The following is a 17,880-nucleotide window of genomic DNA, read 5'->3' as shown; positions in this document are numbered from 1 at the left end:
GCCATGATGTTCTCCAATTTTTTTCTTAACACAGATTCACTGAACATTTCTCACCACCTGCTCATACATGCTGAGCTATACCAGCGTTTTAGACCATAACATTACAGCGGAAGGCAAATCGCAAAGGTGGTATCATGTTCCAGGTTCTGGATTTGTTGATTCAAAATAGATCTCTCAGAACAAGAACCTTCTCCTCGTTCTATGGAAAGACTATTGAAATAAATCGTGCGATAGCTTAAATCCTTTCAAGGCACAAGTTTGTTTCTAACCCGACTTTTACTGTCATTGATGTAATACGCAGGCTCCCGTGTCTAAATCTAAGTTCGTGTATTCGCACAGCGAGCTCGTTTTTCCCAAAGTTTCCCAAAACACTGCCCCATGCTCTTAGCGCCGTAAACTTTCCTGGGACGTTGCCTTAGGCTGAAAAATGACGCAGCGCTGTGGACTCGAACCAGGATCGCCATGCCACTAGTTCAGCTGGCTCGCTGCCACGCCGCCACGCGGCTCGCACTCACCGTCCTGTTCCGGTGCGCTGCTGATGGTGAACGGATGCCATTCGTACTTGGCAATGGCCGGGATGTTGACAAACAAGTAGTCACCCGGGTGATACACCAGGCTCGAGGCCTCTTGATCACCTGTGAACAGGGAGCGGAGTCCAGGTCACTCGAGCCAAGGTCCCGTCCCAGGCCATTTGTGGACCTCTTGTCACAGATGTGCGGCGGCTCGTGGAGGCGATCGGTGAGTTCAGACACGTGCTCATTAACGGTCCCATTTCAGGTTGCCCACCCCTCTTCCTGTCACCATGTGGCGGCGCCACAAGCTCGTCCGCCGAAGTCCCGGACCCGCCGCTGTCTCTCCCCTCTACCCCGACCAAGCCCGACTCCCCCGCCGCAGGGTACGCACCAGGTGGGTGACTTTGGAGGGCAGCAGGATGCCGGAGCTGATGTAGGTACGGCCGTGGCCGGTTTTGGTGCGCACGAGGCGTACCAGCCGCTCCAGCAGGTACAGCACGCCCGGCACGATGAACCACTTCCAGAAGTTGGGTCCGTGCAGGATCAGCAGTATGTAGTAGGGCACGTACAGCAGGTGGGTCCAGTAGAATACCTGGGCAGAGGGGTGGTGCAGGGGTGGTACAGTACAGGGTGGTACTTTCATCACGCGCACTGACACAGACGGGTGCATTGAGCACGGACATGACGCACAGCATGCATGCCCGTATGAGCCCATAGAGAGCCAGAAGACATTTCCCACGCGTCAAACGCCCATGCTGTTTGCCTCTGGCAGCAGGCGTAGAGGACCACGCACAGCACTATAACACACGTTCCTTCGAGCTCCGCAGCCACGTCGTGCATTACACACTTAGCCGTCGATGGGCGCAATGTTAGTGATCCGGAGCATCCCATCGTAACCCCGCCGTGAAACTGATCGCCAGCCCCCGGACCCACGCCACGACGCTGGCCGCCGCACCCCCGCCTCACCTCAAAGTTGCCCTTCTTGCGAACAAACGGCTGGGAGCAGATGACCATCACGGTAAGGATGACCATTAGCGCAATCCCGCTGGGGTTTGCAAAGCCGTGTATCAGGCCAAACTTTTTCGGCCTCATTGTCAGCAGCCATTCGGCGTACGTGAAGTTGCCCTCGTTCAACGAGCTCAGGGCGCCGTCGGGCGGCACCACGTTCACCGCTGTTGGGCAGCGAAACACCGCGTCAGCGATCGCCTCCGTTGACAGTCTCCGGTGCTGGTGGGACGGCGATGTTATTTGATGGTACGGCTTTGAAATCACTCTGTACGTGCATGCTTGCGTGTTGGTGTGTTGGTGTGTGGGTGGGTGTGTCCTGTGTGCGTATGCGTTTGCGTGTACGTGTGCGTGTGCGAGTGTGACCACAAAGATGGGCCTAGACAAAGCAGGTCAACGTTCGGTGTCAAACCTCGTCGCCAGGATCAAAGCCAATTACTTCAATTTTAAAAATTGTTTGCAATACTGTAATCACGTAGAAGCATTTCCTTGGGGTAAGTCGAACCTAGATCCCTTGGTCTAGATGCAGGCATCCTAAAATATCGGCAATGCGGGAAGTTTTGCCCACTCCCGGTGTGTTGTCACACCAAGAGCAGGCAAACATTTTGCAATATTATGAGCCAGATGACTGTCATAATCTGACAGATACACCCGCTCCGACAAAGGGTACACTCGCCGAAGTTGATGAAGTGGGCGATGGTGTGCACCGCACTGTAGATGAAGATGAACCAGCCGGCCATCTTGTGGAAGTAGATGTGCTCGTCCAGCGGCAGGAACGAGGCCAGTCCGTTTGTGCGAGCCAGCGTGATAAGGTTTCGCAACATCACAGCGACAATGAAGGCGCAGCAAAAGTTGAGCGCTTGGCCTGGGAATAGGTAAATGTCATCAGGTCACAGGCGGCCATAACTTTGCGAAATGGTGGCAGTTTTTACAAGCGTCCCAGACTTCAAAATAGAGCCTTGTCTGTGGCGTCCGGTGAAATGCCGAACTTTGTATCACCGTCGCTGTAGTGACAACATACGAGATGCGAACGCCTACGCGCTGTCGCCCTGCGACGAAACCTGACTGCTTTGAAACAACGGGGCTTAGCTGACACTAGGTGTGTCACTAAATGCATGTCATGCTGTCAACAATTGGCCCTGCTGCAAAGCAGCGCATCTCTGCCCATGCATCCGCCGCTCACCGCACGCCCTGGCGATGATGTACGATATGGGGTACGTCTTGAATTCCACGCAGCGGCCGACAAATAGGCCGATGTTGACGGCGAGGAAGGCGAAGAGTAGAGCCAGGTAAGCGTAGTTGTTTCTGATGTACCGCATGGAGAACTGGTACGGCTTCATCGAAGCCAGCGTGTTGAGAAACGACGACCGTTTCTTGGGCGGCGGGGGCACCAGCCAACGGTCGATGCTGTAACAGCAACAGACCACCGGCCTCAGTGTGAACAGCAGGGAAGGTCAAACAGCGCATAGCGCTGTTACTGGAACACAACGCGCCAGTGCTCCTAGAAACCACTCAAGCCCCACCACAAAGCGTTCACGGATGGCCAGCATGCATATGGCATGGCCGGCTGCATCCGACTGCACCCAAGCAGAGAGGCAGCATCGCTCCACTAATGTACCGAACAACGAATGCCTGCACCGCATCCTGATGCGGTGTTCAGCGGCGCAGCTGGTGCCGATCTGTGGCTTACACAGCGTGCACGGCTTGGGTGCAGCGGCGCTGGGCCGAGACAGTGAAGCCGTGCCCCCAGCCGCTGACAGCCCTGACAGGCTCTTACCAGACGCCTGGGGCCGGTCTATTGGCTCGTGTCGCGTCAGCGCGTGGCTGATTTACCACCGCGTCAGGAACGCCCCGGTGAAAACGGACGCCATGTTGCAGACGCCCGCCCCACAGCAGCCAATGAAAACGTAAATTCGTAGCTAATGACTGCAGGCTCGATGGATGAAGATGTCTGCTGTACTGATGAACCGTTTGTCGGGAACGCCGTCATGTTTAACGTGGGCACATGACAACGTCAGCAAACGAGCAAAAAGCTTGTTTTTACTCAGGCTGTTTGAACAAAGCGTCTCAGATTGTGCAGTGGAGATAGCTATAATTTTCGTTTGTTTTTCAGTGGCTACGAGTGGCGCACAATGTAATAACTGGCAGGGAATTGCTAGCCCAATCACAAGTTCCTATCTTTATGGAGGATCTCGAGAGGAGTGAGCAACGCGATACACGCGTGCATAAAGAACAGTGAATTGAGGGCAGATTGCTGAGGGAAAAAGAACTGTTGCACTGCTTGTTCCAGTGGATTTCCTTTGCCGTTCTTTTTTGTGGCCTCGTCGCGCGTTGGCGCTCTACAAAGGAAGGAGATGCAATCCAATTTGTTCAAGTTTGCGTGCCCGGCGACCGTAAGTGTTGTGCGCAGTTTTTGTGCACACTCAAGCTTTATTCTGGTGTCGTTACGCGATTGATAACTCAGCTCACATAACTCAGGGGACCAGTGATAATGTGGAGGGGCCGTAGTCAGACCTAGTTTCAACTCCGTACTTTTGCACGGAGTCGTATGGTATGTAGGACACACACGGTGTCCACAGAAAACCAATGTGCTGATATTGGATCTAAAGAACGTACTGAAAAGCATGAAAGAAGAATGAGTGTGGCCGTGAGCCAGGAATTAAATAATTAACAAATACTACGCATAGCATATCGGGATGCTGAACTTTACATGAGCGCCTAAACACGCCTTCGGGAGAAGATGCATGACTGGGTGACATGGTGCTTCGAGAAGTTTTACCATTCAAAACGGGGGTTCCCAAATCGTGCATGCCACCATAATGACTGTATCGTCACCTCCGCTTCCACACTGCATGGAACGATCCTCTTCTGACCGTTTGATGTAATGCATGTCGCTGTTGATTTGAACCCTGATGAACCCTTGGTTTTGCCCCCCAAGTGGAACGTTATTATGTGTTGTAGTGAGGTAACTTGGGTATTGGTGTTAGTGGTCTGTCAGCTACCCTCCTTGGTACCGACTATTTTCTGGCACCACTTGTCATGCGCATCTTTAATATCAACCACCATTGCTGTTGCTGACCGCTGACTGCTACTGCCAACATAGAATTTATGAGTCCTCCTGATCTCCACCGCCTTTTTGGTTGGTTACCCATTTTCGTGCTTGGTAGGAAGTGTTGCAGTTGACACGTTTAGGTTGTTGTGTGGATTGAACGGACGGTTCTCAAGGCTGTGGATATCCGCGGTGGGAAGGCTCCTAGTCACTTGTTCATGGGTGTCGGGCAAGTAAAAACAAGCAGGCTGTGTGCGTTGGCTACCTGTCAAAAAGAGTAGAGTAGCCAATGTGGCATTGCCGTCTATCCAAGTTGTTGGAAGATTTTGAAATCATACCGGCGCGGGTGTATCCGACGCTTAAAGTGTTGCAGAATCGGAATAGATTCTTCGCAGCGAGGATGACAACGGTGTCCCGCACCATCCTAGTGCCGACACCAGCCCACCGGCCCCGCTCGCTACTGCGCACCTGATCGACAGGTTCTCCAGCAGACCCTCGTGCTTCTCCAGCTGAGCCTTCAGGTCCTCGTAGGTGATGGCGCCCTGAGCTTCCACATCGGCGTCCTCGAACAGCGCTGACGTCAGGTCTTCGATCTGCTCGTCACTGAACTTCATGCCGTTCTCCTCCATGCAGGCGTGCATTACGTGTTGAAGCTCGCGGTGCTGAATCAGGCCGTCACCTGCGTCGGGAGAGTGGACCCACGTCACAGCGGGAGAGTGGACCCACGTCACAGCGGGAGAGTGGACCCACGTCACAGCGGGAGAGTGGACCCACGTCACAGCGGGAGAGTGGACCCACGTCACAGCGGGAGAGTGGACCCACGTCACAGCGGGAGAGTGGACCCACGTCACAGCGGGAGAGTGGACCCACGTCACAGCGGGTGAGTGGACCCACGTCACAGCGGGTGAGTGGACCCACGTCACGGCGGGGAGAGTGGACCCACGTCACAGCGGGTGAGTGGACCCCACGTCACAGCGGGAGAGTGGACCCACGTCACAGCGGGAGAGTGGACCCACGTCACAGCGGGTGAGTGGACCACGTCACAGCGGGAGGAGTGGACCCACGTCACAGCGGGAGAGTGGACCCACGTCACAGCGGGGAGAGTGGACCCACGTCACAGCGGGAGAGTGGACCCACGTCACAGCGGGTGAGTGGACCCACGTCACAGCGGGTGAGTGGACCCACGTCACGGCGGGAGAGTGGACCCACGTCACAGCGGGTGAGTGGACCCACGTCACAGCGGGAGAGTGGACCCACGTCACAGCGGGAGAGTGGACCCACGTCACAGCGGGTGAGTGGACCCACGTCACAGCGGGTGAGTGGACCCACGTCACGGCGGGAGAGTGGACCCACGTCACAGCGGGTGAGTGGACCCACGTCACAGCGGGAGAGTGGACCCACGTCACAGCGGGTGAGTGGAACCACGTCACAGCGGGTGAGTGGACCCACGTCACAGCGGGTGAGTGGACCCACGTCACAGCGGGTGAGTGGACCCACGTCACAGCGGGTGAGTGGACCCACGTCACAGCGGGGCAGGACTACAGCCGTCTGCTGACCGAGTATCACACGCAATGGTTTCATTAGATGGCGCTAGGGAGGGTAATGCATTCGTGTATGAAACATAGCAGATATGTAAAACAGTCCGAAGTGGTGATTCGTGATATGCGAGTGCAATTTGCGATGTGTCTCCTGCGAGGTATCAGAACACTGCACTTCTGGCATAATGCCTAATGTGCGTCTTATTGGGGTGTTCGCGCGCGCCGACCGCAGTGGTAATTTTGCGCTCAACTTCTGAACATAAAGAAACACGAAAAGATAAAGAGAAATAGGGAGACGGTGCGAGCAGGAACTGAAAAAGATGCAGAGGAATAAAAATAAGAGCAGAATGAAAGGCAGGTGTGTGCAGAAGGAATTAGAACCAGAATGGGATGTGGGAAGGGGAGAATATGACAAGGCCGGGGCGGCCAAAAAGAGGAGGGAGTAGGGAAGGCGGGAACACACAGAAAAACGGGCCACAAACCCATGGAGAGAAGGAATGGACAAATTTACAAAAAGTGGTGATCCAAATCACGAAAAGTGTAAGCGAATGCTTAACGAATTGAGCACTTTGTGTCATATTCGAGTTAAGGCTATGGCGAATAGCATGAAAGGTAAACGGCAAACTTTGTGCTTCGACACTCTTAGCTCACAAAGTTGCATCACGTCGTTAATTCCAGTAAATATCAGCACAGCCTGCCAAACGCCGCGTCGAAGTTTCAGTCCACGACCGCCGGGCATCCTGGCGCTCCGCCCTGGCGCCGGCGCAGTGGTGCCACCTACCGTCCAGATCGTACACCTTGAAGAGGAATCGGATCTTGTCGTCGTGCGACTGGCCGGCGAACTGGTGCATGGCGTCGAGGAACTCCTGCAACGACACCGTGCCGCTGCTGTCCCGGTCGAAGATCTGGAACACCCGCTCCGCGAAGAACGGCTGCAACAGAGCGGCGCGCCGTCACGATCAGGTCCTGCTCCGTCACGTCTCACCCATCCCCACGGAGGGGGAGGGCGGCGCACCTGTTCCCGGTGCCGACAGGTGGCGGGCGCACCACCGCGGAGCGGGTCAGGCGTGGATTGTGTGATGCTGGGTTATTGTGGGCTGGCCTGTAATGTCCTGCGGTTTGTCATGAGTGGGTTCTTTCAGAAAGCGGCGCTGTTAAATGAACCCAGCCGTAATGGTGCCTTTTTGAGTGCTGTTTGGGAGGCGTCATGCCGCTGGAGCCATGTAGCTGTTTCACTGGATCCCGCTGATACAATGGGTGTGAGGTATTGCTTCCGAAATGGGGGCACCTTAATTATGGCTCAGCGCAATTAACCTGACTCGTTATAGCGGGAGAATGTTGTTCATGGTTGAAGTTTTGACCATGGAGGCTTGCGAAATTGAGCAACGCTTTGCTTGTGGACCCTCCGCCTCTGTTAAAAATAACTTCAGCGGGCATAATTACAAACAAATAAAAGTCAACACCATAGCAGTTTAACTCAACTTCACAAGCGTCAGACGCCAGGATACAGTGGCATGGTAGCTGCACTTCCCTTGTTCTATGGATGTTTTGAGCATTGGGATGTGTTGAATAGGCGTCCATCTGAAAATTCATTTTGTGGGCAGCCATTCGTTAGCAGAGACTATTCTAATAATAATTTATTCTCCTTATAATCACAAGGCATCTACTACATGCATACATTTCTTGGAAATAAGTAGTTCATACCGGCCCGAATGCAGCCGACCCAGCCTGTGTCCAGCGGCATGCTCCCAAACAGCGAGGACGCAACGATCGAAGGCAGCGTAACATCACGCGTTAAGGTCGTTGCCTTTGTTGTGGACTACTGGGAACGCTCCACAAGAATGAACCAAATTTTGAGTTTTAGGACTACTCTAAACTAAAATCATGGACCCCTTGTTTTGCACCCCTGATATCACACCACTCGTCTGAACCTCGCCAGGACATAGTCTGACACGATGTATCAAAGGCAGCCTCCTAGTGTAAAATCGCCGGCCAAAATGTGGGTCTCATTGGTCTGCCACGAACATCCTTATCAGAGTGGTCTCGGCGGGGGAGAGGGTCGCTCAAGCGCGCATCGTGTGCCGCTTTCGCCTGCAGTTTGGAGATACCCAACAAAATCTCACAGTCATGTATGACTAACGGGGATTCAGCACTTCGCCCTGAATACCCAGCAGTGCTGCGCCCACAAAGGCGCGAAGAAACAGCTGCAACACGGTGCAGCAACGGTGAACGAGTTTCCCTGCTCAAGCAGACCGCTGGCGTCGGCCGGCCGCGCGGCATACTAATTACCGCCAGTTCGTCTTTCCGCGAGTCTCGCCGTCTGACCGAGCAAACCTGGGCCGTAATCACATGGCGGGGCGAAAGCCGCGGCCCGCCAGCGGCTCGAAGCCAGGTCAGACGGCGCGAGGCGTCACCGCCAGAGGGCAGGCACCGCCCGCCGGCCACCCAGGTGGAGAGGCTCCTGGGACGCCAGGGGCCGTCAGCAGCTCGCTCCATGGGACGGTACGGACAGCTAGCAGCTCGCTCCATGGGACGGCACGGGCCGTCAGCAGCTCGCTCCATGGGACGGCATGGGCCGTCAGCAGCTCGCTCCATGGGACGGTACGGACAGCCAGCAGCTCGCTCCATGGGACGGCACGGGCCGTCAGCAGCTCGCTCCATGGGACGGCACGGGCCGTCAGCAGCTCGCTCCATGGCGGGGAGCAGCATGAGCTTGTGATGTTGGGCACTGGCAGGGTGCCCGTTAAGATCGACAGGGTGCGATGCGCATGAGCGGTGATACGATTGGCGTAGAGGTAAGCGGCGCTCCCAGCTCTCATCCGTTTTCCATCCCATTTTGCGAAACGGGTTCTCGTTCCATTCAACACCTGACACAGCTTTCCGTCCCATATCGATCAACTGCTCTCCCATGTCACCCGCCAAATGGTATCATGAAGCTACGCCGTTCCGCATGGGCGACGTGCACTCCCGTCTGTTATCGATCTACATAGTTCTCCCACTTCACATGACTGTACGCTGTTCAGCAACGTCCCGCCGTATCGTTCGCACTGCATAGCTTAGGGTGTCCCCCGTTAGTTCAAGGTGCCGTGTTCTCCATCACATACAACATGTGGGCGTCTCCCATCACTCCGTCATTCACGCCGTCCGGCAGCCGCGGCCGGTGGCTGATGGCTCAACCCCCGTCTTTCCTGGCTTCCTTGCCCTTCATCCCTCATGGCTGCCTAGCTCCCGTCCCTTGTGGCCACTGAGCTCCCAGTCCCTCATTGCTTGAGCTATTCTAAGGACGTTGACCTCCCACCTCCGAGGCTCTTGAGTTTCTTGTGGCTGTTGAGCTCAAGCCCCCTGTGGCTGCTCGAGTTCCCGTACCTTGCGACTGCCGCGTTTCCGTGCCATCAGATGGCCCCGCTCGGCAGCGCTGTTGTAACGGGCGGCGCGGTGGCCGGCGGCGCGCCGCCGCCCGCTGCAGCTTTATGACTCTATCGCCGCCCGGCAGCCGCCGTTAAGTGTGATCGGCGCCCCGGTGTCCGGCCGCGCCGGCGCGCCACGGGAGAGGGTGCCTTCACCGCCGTCCGGCAGCCTCCGCCGGTGGCTGATGGCGGGGTACCGGGCGGTGAAACGGAGGGGAACAGGGGGACGCGACAGGGAGAGACAGCGTCAGAGGGTGGGATGGAAGTAAGGAGAGAGAAAGAGAGAGAGAGAGAGAGAGAGAGAGAGAGAACGGGTGGGCGGAGAGCGGGAGGAGAGGAATCATACCGAAGGGGAGTTATGCATTGACAACCTCTGACTACTTGTCTCAGACAAAGGCAGCCAATCCATTATGTAAACGACGTAAAGGTCGGAAATGGTCATGGGCAAAGACAGCAGTAAAATTCAACTAACGGCTGGAAATGAGTGATAGCAAAGTCCAAGCGAACGGCAGTGGTGACAAATGGAAGTTGAGCACCGGTTTAGGTCGCTTTGTGCGCTGTCGTTCTTCCAGGATGGGGGCCTCATTTACACCTCATGTTTTAACTCCTCCCGGATCTGTGGTGAGATCGGCGCTCCGGGAATTAGCCGGCCTCCCCCGGCCGATGATTTCCACGAATGACAACACACATGCCTACATGGCGTGTGATGTAACCGTCTATCGGGCGCAGATTGCGGTGGTCGGCGCCGTGTCGATCGCAGGCTACTCACGGGCCCCCCGGTCACCAGGCAGGGGTCACAAGGACCCGCATGCGTCCCTTGGCGGCAGACGTCAGGCGCTCCACGGCCCTCACCGGGCGCCCACCGCACAGCGAACGCGGCGAGGGACGCACCAGCGGGGCTCCTCAAATCAGGTCGCCGGACAATCTCAGGTCGCCGGCCGCCGACCTGAGATTGTCCGTGCAGGCAGGTCGCCGAGTCGGCGCTCGCCTCGTACTAGACGCTCGAGGGGTGCCGAGCTGACCCAGCTCCTCTGATCTCTCCGTCGGCCGACGCCACATTAATCACCGCGCCGCCACGGATCCGTTGCACCGACAGGCGGGGCCGTTCATCACGGGATCGTGGCCAATAATTACCACGTCAGAGGCTCGACGCTGAGTGACTACGGTATATATGGGTCTCGACGTGGGATGGTGCACGTGCGCCTGAGAGGCTGGGACGCACCAGGCCGCGACCGGCGGCCCCAGATGTGAAGTGAGATGATGTAGCGTGACGATAAAGATGTACCGGCCCGGTGGCGTAGATGGGAGGTGCCCGCCTCCACGCAAGAAAACTAGGGTTCGAATCGCGGCCAGAAAAACTTGTAACGTCACGTAGGCAGCAGCCTGAGCTGGCGCGGCACCACACCGCCCACCATTCCCGAAAGCAGCCAGCCACATTGCACGGCTCGGGACTGGAAGAGCCCCCACCGGGCCGGGCCTGCTCGGACGCTGCGGCTCCGGCTCCGCTCGCCGGCGCCGCACGCCCGACCACAGCGGTGTGGCAGATCTAATGAGGGCCCATTCCGAACGGGCGCCCGAGCGCCGCCGAGCCTGGCCGAGTGTGCGCGGCCGGGCACGCGCGCGACCCATTCCGGCCGCCGGGGCGTGCCCCACTGACAAATGTGACGGCTGTCACAAATCAGGCCGGCTGTTTTCCAGGCGGGACGGGCCGTGGCAGGCGGCCGCCTGGCCGGGCGGGTCAAAAGGGCGGCCCTTTGCAGCGCACGAGGCCCTCCATTGGAGGGCTGCTATGATAAAGGGGTAGCGCCCGCGTTGTGGCTGTTTTACAGCGTGCTGAAGATCAAGTTTACTGCCGGCTGGGTGCTGAGGTGAGCTTTGAGGCCTTCGAGCAAGGCTAAGATGGAGCTAAATTAATCGATGGGTAATTTTTGTGTTTAGTGATGGACGAAACAATTAATTACGATGAACAACAACCCATAAAAGCTTAAGGCTGGTGCGCACTATTTTAAAACAAGCGCTTTTAGTTTACTCGTAGTGAGAACTAAAGATACACTTTTTGATAAAGGGTGTCATTTCCACCCCAAACTTTTGGAACTTCATCAGTTATTCCTTTCATGTCATCAACAAATATTTATATGAAAATTAGAAGCTAATTGCAGCTTTTCATTTGCAGCAGACGCCATACCATCATTGCGCAAAGTGATCAGCAGTCATAAATCAGCTTAAATAACGGCTGCACGAAACAACTGCACGAAAAAAGCATCCTGTAAACATGCCAGTAGACCATTAAAACAGCGGCAATAATAACAGGAAAGTTCAGACACTCCATCTCTTTTAAGAGATCTGATATCGCCAATAACATATTCGTTTCGCCGAGACATGCGCAACGAAAGTTTCCCTTTTTACTAAGAAGCAACAGACCTCCATTATTCTGACACTCAGCGGTCTAGGACTGGTTGTCGTGAGAGGCGGCTTAGCTTGCAATTTGAGCAACATCTACGCAACGCTGCCAGTGGCGGTGTCTTGGAGCGGATAGCGGTGCGGTTCGCCCGCCAGAGCCAGGTGCAGCGCGCTGTGTCAGGGGCAGGCTACCCCTCACCGATGCGGTTCGCCCGCCAGAGCCAGGTGCAGCGCGCTGCGTCAGGGGCAGGCCACCCCTCACCGATGCGGTTCGCCTGCCAGAGCCAGGTGCAGCGCGCTGTGTCAGGAGCAGGCTACCCCTCACCGATGCGGTTCGCCCGCCAGAGCCAGGTACAGCGCGCTGCGTCAGGGGCAGGCCACCCCTCACCGAGGATCTCGTGCAGGCCGAAAATGGCTTTTATATCCCTTCGTGGGGAAGGAGTTTGATGCCTCCTCACAAGAGGCAGCAAAATCTCTTCACATTTCCGTCTCTATCCTCGGGCGAGTGGTGAAGGAACGGCTGGGCTGGTACCCTTGCGGGCCTCGCGCAGTGGTCCCTGTGCCAGGCGGCGAAGCGAGAGTGAGGGTTTAATCAGGCACCAAACGAGTGACACTGATAAGGGGCTGCTCGTGGCCCAGAGCTGGGCGTGGAGTGCAGAGTCCGGTGAGGTCAGAGGGTAATGTCCTTGGAGGGAGGGGGAGGGGGGCATTGAAGGGAGAATAGTCAGTCGGTCACTGGTTTGACCGGGCCGTATCAGTAAACGGCGATGCCTGCAGGACAATTTTGGAGCGTGTCATGTGGCCCGGTCCGGATCAGTGGCCCCCAGGAGACAGCCCAGATGTCAGCAGAACGGCGCCCATCGTGCACACTCCTGCCAGGCCCGGGGTTGACTAAGGGGGATGTTTGAGGACTCTGATAAAGCCCCCGAAAGGGCAAGAGCTTGGACCTGTCTCCCCTCCACTCTTGTTATGGAGCGTGACCCGGCCCGAGCTAAGGTGTCATTACCAATCCAGGGGACCTAAAGGAAACGGTGAGGCACTTGCCACGTCTCTGGAGGAGCAGCAGGTACGGAGAGTAATGTGCCACATCAGCAGCAGCACCCGCGCCTGCCTCCACCAAAACGAAGCGGTATTCCAGGCTCATGTGGAAAGACTGACAAGAAACTGCGGATGTGCTTTTTTACGTATGCGACACATGTCTTAAAAAGTTTGCAAAATAAGCTTGAATATCTTGTCAAGTAGAGTGTTTTCACCAACAAATTTTTCCAGCAGCGACTGCCCACCATAGGGGGCAAAGAAGTCTTCTTCAATGGCCACGATTGAAATAAAAGGTAAATAAATTTTAACCATAAACCCAGTAAAAATATCCCAATAACTTCGATAAGAAACCGTGCATTTTGCAACACATGAGCTTTATAAGTGCTCACCACAAGCAAGTAAGCATTCTTTTCGAATCACCCACTCTATGAAAGAGTTGTTCAAAGTCAAATACGCCGGAAGTATGTTTAGGAAAAACGGTTCAAAAACTGTTCAAGTGCCTGCCGTTCCATCTTTTGCCACCACCGAAACAAAACCTTGGCGTTTGTATGAAGCGTTTTAACGACTTTTCAGGACTGTAACATAAGCCATGAATGGCCAGCGTCGCACTTAAAACAAAAACACTGACTACAATGGTACCAGGCAGTATCCCTGCTGTCAGCTGCGTGTTGTTGTAGACCGCCCATTTAGGTAAACCACAATTCGTGACCGATGTAAGAGTTGTCATCATCTCTTTGCCCCCCCCCCCCCCTCCCTGTCACCCAACTCCACTGAGAAATATTTTGCAACGAAACCGCTTGTGCGCAGCAGAAGACGCTAAAATGTGCCGCATTCACAGCACGCACTCGAGCCAACAATTAGGGCCGGCCATTAGCCGAGTCTGCCCTGGACCCATCTCGGCTGCGCCCGCGGCTCCGTCCAGTCCTCCGGCATCGGGTCAGACAGCGGCGGCGGCGGCGGCGGCGGCGGCGGCGGCCTTGTGGGCGTGCACGCAGCGAGCAGAGCCGCCGGCCGGCCAGCCGTGAAAGGCGTCGGGCTGGGGTGCGTGTCGGCGGCTAATCTGGGCAGCCGCCGGCAGCTACCAGCATCTCCGAGAGCTACCCTGAGCAGAGGGCGGCACAGTGGCGGAGCCAGCAACAGAGGGTGGCGCGGTGTGCGAGAGGACGAGGAGTGTGGAACTGTGCGGGAGGACGGGGAGCACGCTGGATTGCGCGGGAGGACGGGGAGCGCGCTGGACTGCGCGGGAGGACGGGGAACACGCTGGACTGTGCAGATGTTGCAGGCACGGGGAGGATAGGTACCGTTTTAGAACAAGGCTGCGGATTATAAGTCGAGAAACAGGCGTATCTGGGACAGCACGGGCCATACACTTAGTTGCGCGAAACTGTTTTATAGGTGAGCAGAACAAGGCTGGCGACTGCAGAGCCACCCCAGCGAGAGCTGTCGTCCCCTCAGGCCCCATGGGGTTTAGCAACGGCATTCCAAGAAGGCGAGAGGCCGTATAGAATATGGATCAGAAACTGCCGCTGAGCACCTCGCTACGACCAACGAAATTGGATTAACGACTCGCGAACAATGTTATGGGTAAATGATGTAGATGTCCGTTTAACACGCTGTGAACGTTTACAAAACCTATCAAGTGCTATTGGAATTGGTACATCTTTGGAGAAGCGCGCATTTTGTCTGCTTTTATTGGTATGGTTTGCGTTCCTGACGGGCACTTCTATTAAGCACCATGAAGTAAACAATGGACGTGGGGAGTTTTAAGGTATTCATTATAACAGACAGGCCTTCTTCAGTACAAGCATGAGAGAAACGCTACATTGTGCTACCATTACATTATGGAACAACAGTAATGAGCATGTAATTTATGGTGGGACCATCGCGCTGTAGTGAGCGTTTATGGCGTCATTGAAACATGATACATCGCGTTGTGTTTCAGATTGTTTAGAGTATATTTTCCCGTAGTACTGTCGGCCTCTGCAAGCTTGCTCATTGGTGCATGACTGCAAACCGACAAACTTAATTGCGTCGCTTGCTCTACAGACCTATGCTATACATGGCGGTGTTAATTATAAGGTGAAGCAGGAGCTGTGCTAATGCTCCAGTCAGGCCCACCGCATGATATTGTTCAAGGATTGGTTCTATTGATACCAATCCTTGTGTGGTGGATAGGAGAATGTGCTTGCCGCTGGCTGTCATCTGTGTCCTTAACGATGGATTGTGCTCTATCTGCACAACAGACGATGACGGCTGGCTCATGTTGTTCGTCTGCCCTTTGAGCCTGTTGCTATACGACTCAAGGCTCTGGGCTTCAACTCACGTTTTTGGAGTGCACGATCTTGGTGAAGTCATCTCGATGCAGCTCCTGGGAGTTCTTCAGCTGCCCTCTGAACAACTGCTCCAGCCACTCCAGGTTCTCTTTGGTAAAACCCGTGCGTGGCCTGAAAAACAACGGGGTGAAGTTAAGGCGCCGGCCCTGCCTCAGACCGCCAATGCCTCCAACACAAACGTCAACACACGGCCATCGAAACGCGGCCTCCAAAACCCGCAATTCATCGGCGCTCATAATTCACGGCGTCACGCGTCTGCGGCGCTGGCCGGGGCTGCCGGACAGGCGGCCACTCGCCGCCCGCCATCGACGAGACCGCGCACGGCTGGCAGCTGCGGCGCCGGTGCCGTGTCGGGCGCGAGTTAATGCCCGGCCGTGAGAGCCGGTGGGTCAGCTGACTGGCCCGTGAGACCCGTGAGAGGTGACCGGCAGCCGGCGCCGATCGATCGGCTCGTCACGCGCCGGCCTGGTGGCGGCCCGGGCTCGAGTGAGCCGTCACCGCCGCCGCCGGCGACCCCGCTGCTAGCGTGCAGCGGCCGGTGGCCCCGCTGCCAGCGTGCAGCGGCCGGCGGTCCCGCTGCCGGCGGCCCCGCCAAACACGGCCGCTCCCGGCCGGGCCACTCGAGTTGGCGCGCGAGACGCTGGTCATGCCGCGCTGGCCGGCCAGTCTGCCGTCGCGGCAGCTGCAAGTGGCCCGGATGCGAGCGGGTGGAGTCTGGGGCACGCAGGGGCTGTAGGGCGCGGTGGAACGCATCCGATGTTGCTGGGTTGTTTGTCCGCCTCGATCAAGTCGGATGGGACGCCGTCGTGGTGTGGAGCTGGGATCCGGTGGGCCTCGGTGCTATGTGAGGCGATGGCCGCATGGGGCCGCCTGTGCGTGTCTGAGAGACGATGCTCGCGTTGCGTTCTAGTATTCAGTTCAATGTGCTGGCTTATGGGATTATGCGTTACCAGACGATGCGGGTCCTTCTTTTGGAAAATCTCCTTCTGACTTCGGCGGCAACTGTGTACAGCTGCAGCGGCTAACTGGGACAATCAAGACAATCAAGACCTGGGGAAAATCGTGACCTATTCCCACCTAGCTGTCTAACCAAGGAGAACTATTGCTTTCGCACGTCTGTTTCCATGGTCACCATTCTCTTGTATTGCGGAACACGCCACTCTTTAAATCGTCCTCACACGCGAGAAAAGCTATCAGGTTACCTGCAATGAACGTCACGATAGCAAAACAGCAGCTCCGGTAAAAAGCCCCTCGGGCAGACACGGTGTGACAAGATAATTGGTGTGCTATGACCCTGTCGGCATCTGTCATAAATTAGGAGCCATTTAATGGCGTGCAGGCCAGGCAGCGCGGAACGTATCATGGCTTTGTCATGACGAAAACGACGTAATTGGCTCCAGCCAAAGCCGTTACGACACAGGTGAGAGCCATTTTTTGCTGCAGACTCATTCAGTGGATAAAACTCGCTTAAACTTGCATAGAGCAGTTGAAAAAACTAACGGACGTGCTGCATGTAAGGGAGTGAGGCATATTAAAGCATGGCAGCCAATGGAGCAATACACCGTGAGCGTAACTGACAACGCAAAGTATGATTTAAAGAGCATTGCTGACGAGCAAGCGCACTGCTTTCTGCATGCGCCATTCCTAATTCGACTGAACACGACTTTGTCTAGCCGCACGTATAAAATGTAGCACACGCACGCATATTTCCCGAACGCTTTACGAGAGCTGGACTGGACCCGTTTGGTCTCGCCTCGACGAAGCGGTGTCACAATCACGGGGCTGTGATGTACGACGCTTGCGACTTCCTTGGTTGAATATCACATTATTCGGCGACAGAGACGATCAAGACCATGCGTGATGTGGGTAGCCTTGGAGCAAAGTAGCCGCGCCGTGAGCATAAAATTTCCGGAGATTGATAAGCATGCTCAGATGAACGGAGATAGGAATGTACATTCGGATGTACAATGCACGGATGTACGGAATGGTTGGGAAATAGAGAACGCCTCCATGCCAAAATACAGACCGCACACGTTCAAACAAACAACATTTAATTGAATGTATTACACCTATCTCACAACACCGCAAGAGTACAATATAAGAATGAGCGTAGGATCAGGGTTTGGCAACATGAGCATGGATCATCACGTGGTCCTTCACAGTCATTCATGAAATGCAAGAATGCGATCTAAACACATCGATCATCAAACAGAACAATTACTGACTCCCAATGGAGAAAATTAATATCGGATAATCAATCGTGTTGCCTTGGAATACCTAAAATCCTGAAAATTAATTGAGTTGCGATAGTCTTTTGGGAGGTTATATCAGAACACGCATACAACATACACATGCTCGGAGTATCCGTGCAGCTATGCATGGCAGATACTCTCTGGGCACAAGGGGCCAAATGTGAGAACGTCCAGAAGCGTGGCACTCACTCAGATTGAGGGCCTGCCAGTGAGGTATCTAACAGTTTACAATGCGATGACCAGAACACGTACGCATCCCGTACACTGCTGGGAGCTACCGAAATTAATAGATGTCTTTCACAGATCACCAGGACCAAAGCCTTCCTTTGTATTTGGGTGTTGGAGT

The 17,880-nt window shown here is 55.4% G+C and overlaps 1 pseudogene; it reads right to left on the bottom strand.

Moving 5' to 3' along the window:
* Nucleotides 1–6: 6 nt before the first annotated feature.
* The window catches only part of LOC119097777 (NADPH oxidase 5-like), a 43,916-nt pseudogene continuing 26,042 nt past the window's right edge, over nucleotides 7–17,880 (bottom strand).

This window comes from Pollicipes pollicipes, unplaced genomic scaffold (genome assembly GCF_011947565.3).
Source record: "Pollicipes pollicipes isolate AB1234 unplaced genomic scaffold, Ppol_2.1 Scaffold_4377;HRSCAF=5153_pilon_pilon_pilon, whole genome shotgun sequence".
Taxonomy (NCBI): domain Eukaryota; kingdom Metazoa; phylum Arthropoda; class Thecostraca; order Pollicipedomorpha; family Pollicipedidae; genus Pollicipes; species Pollicipes pollicipes.
This window is presented reverse-complemented; position numbering and strand designations above follow the sequence as displayed.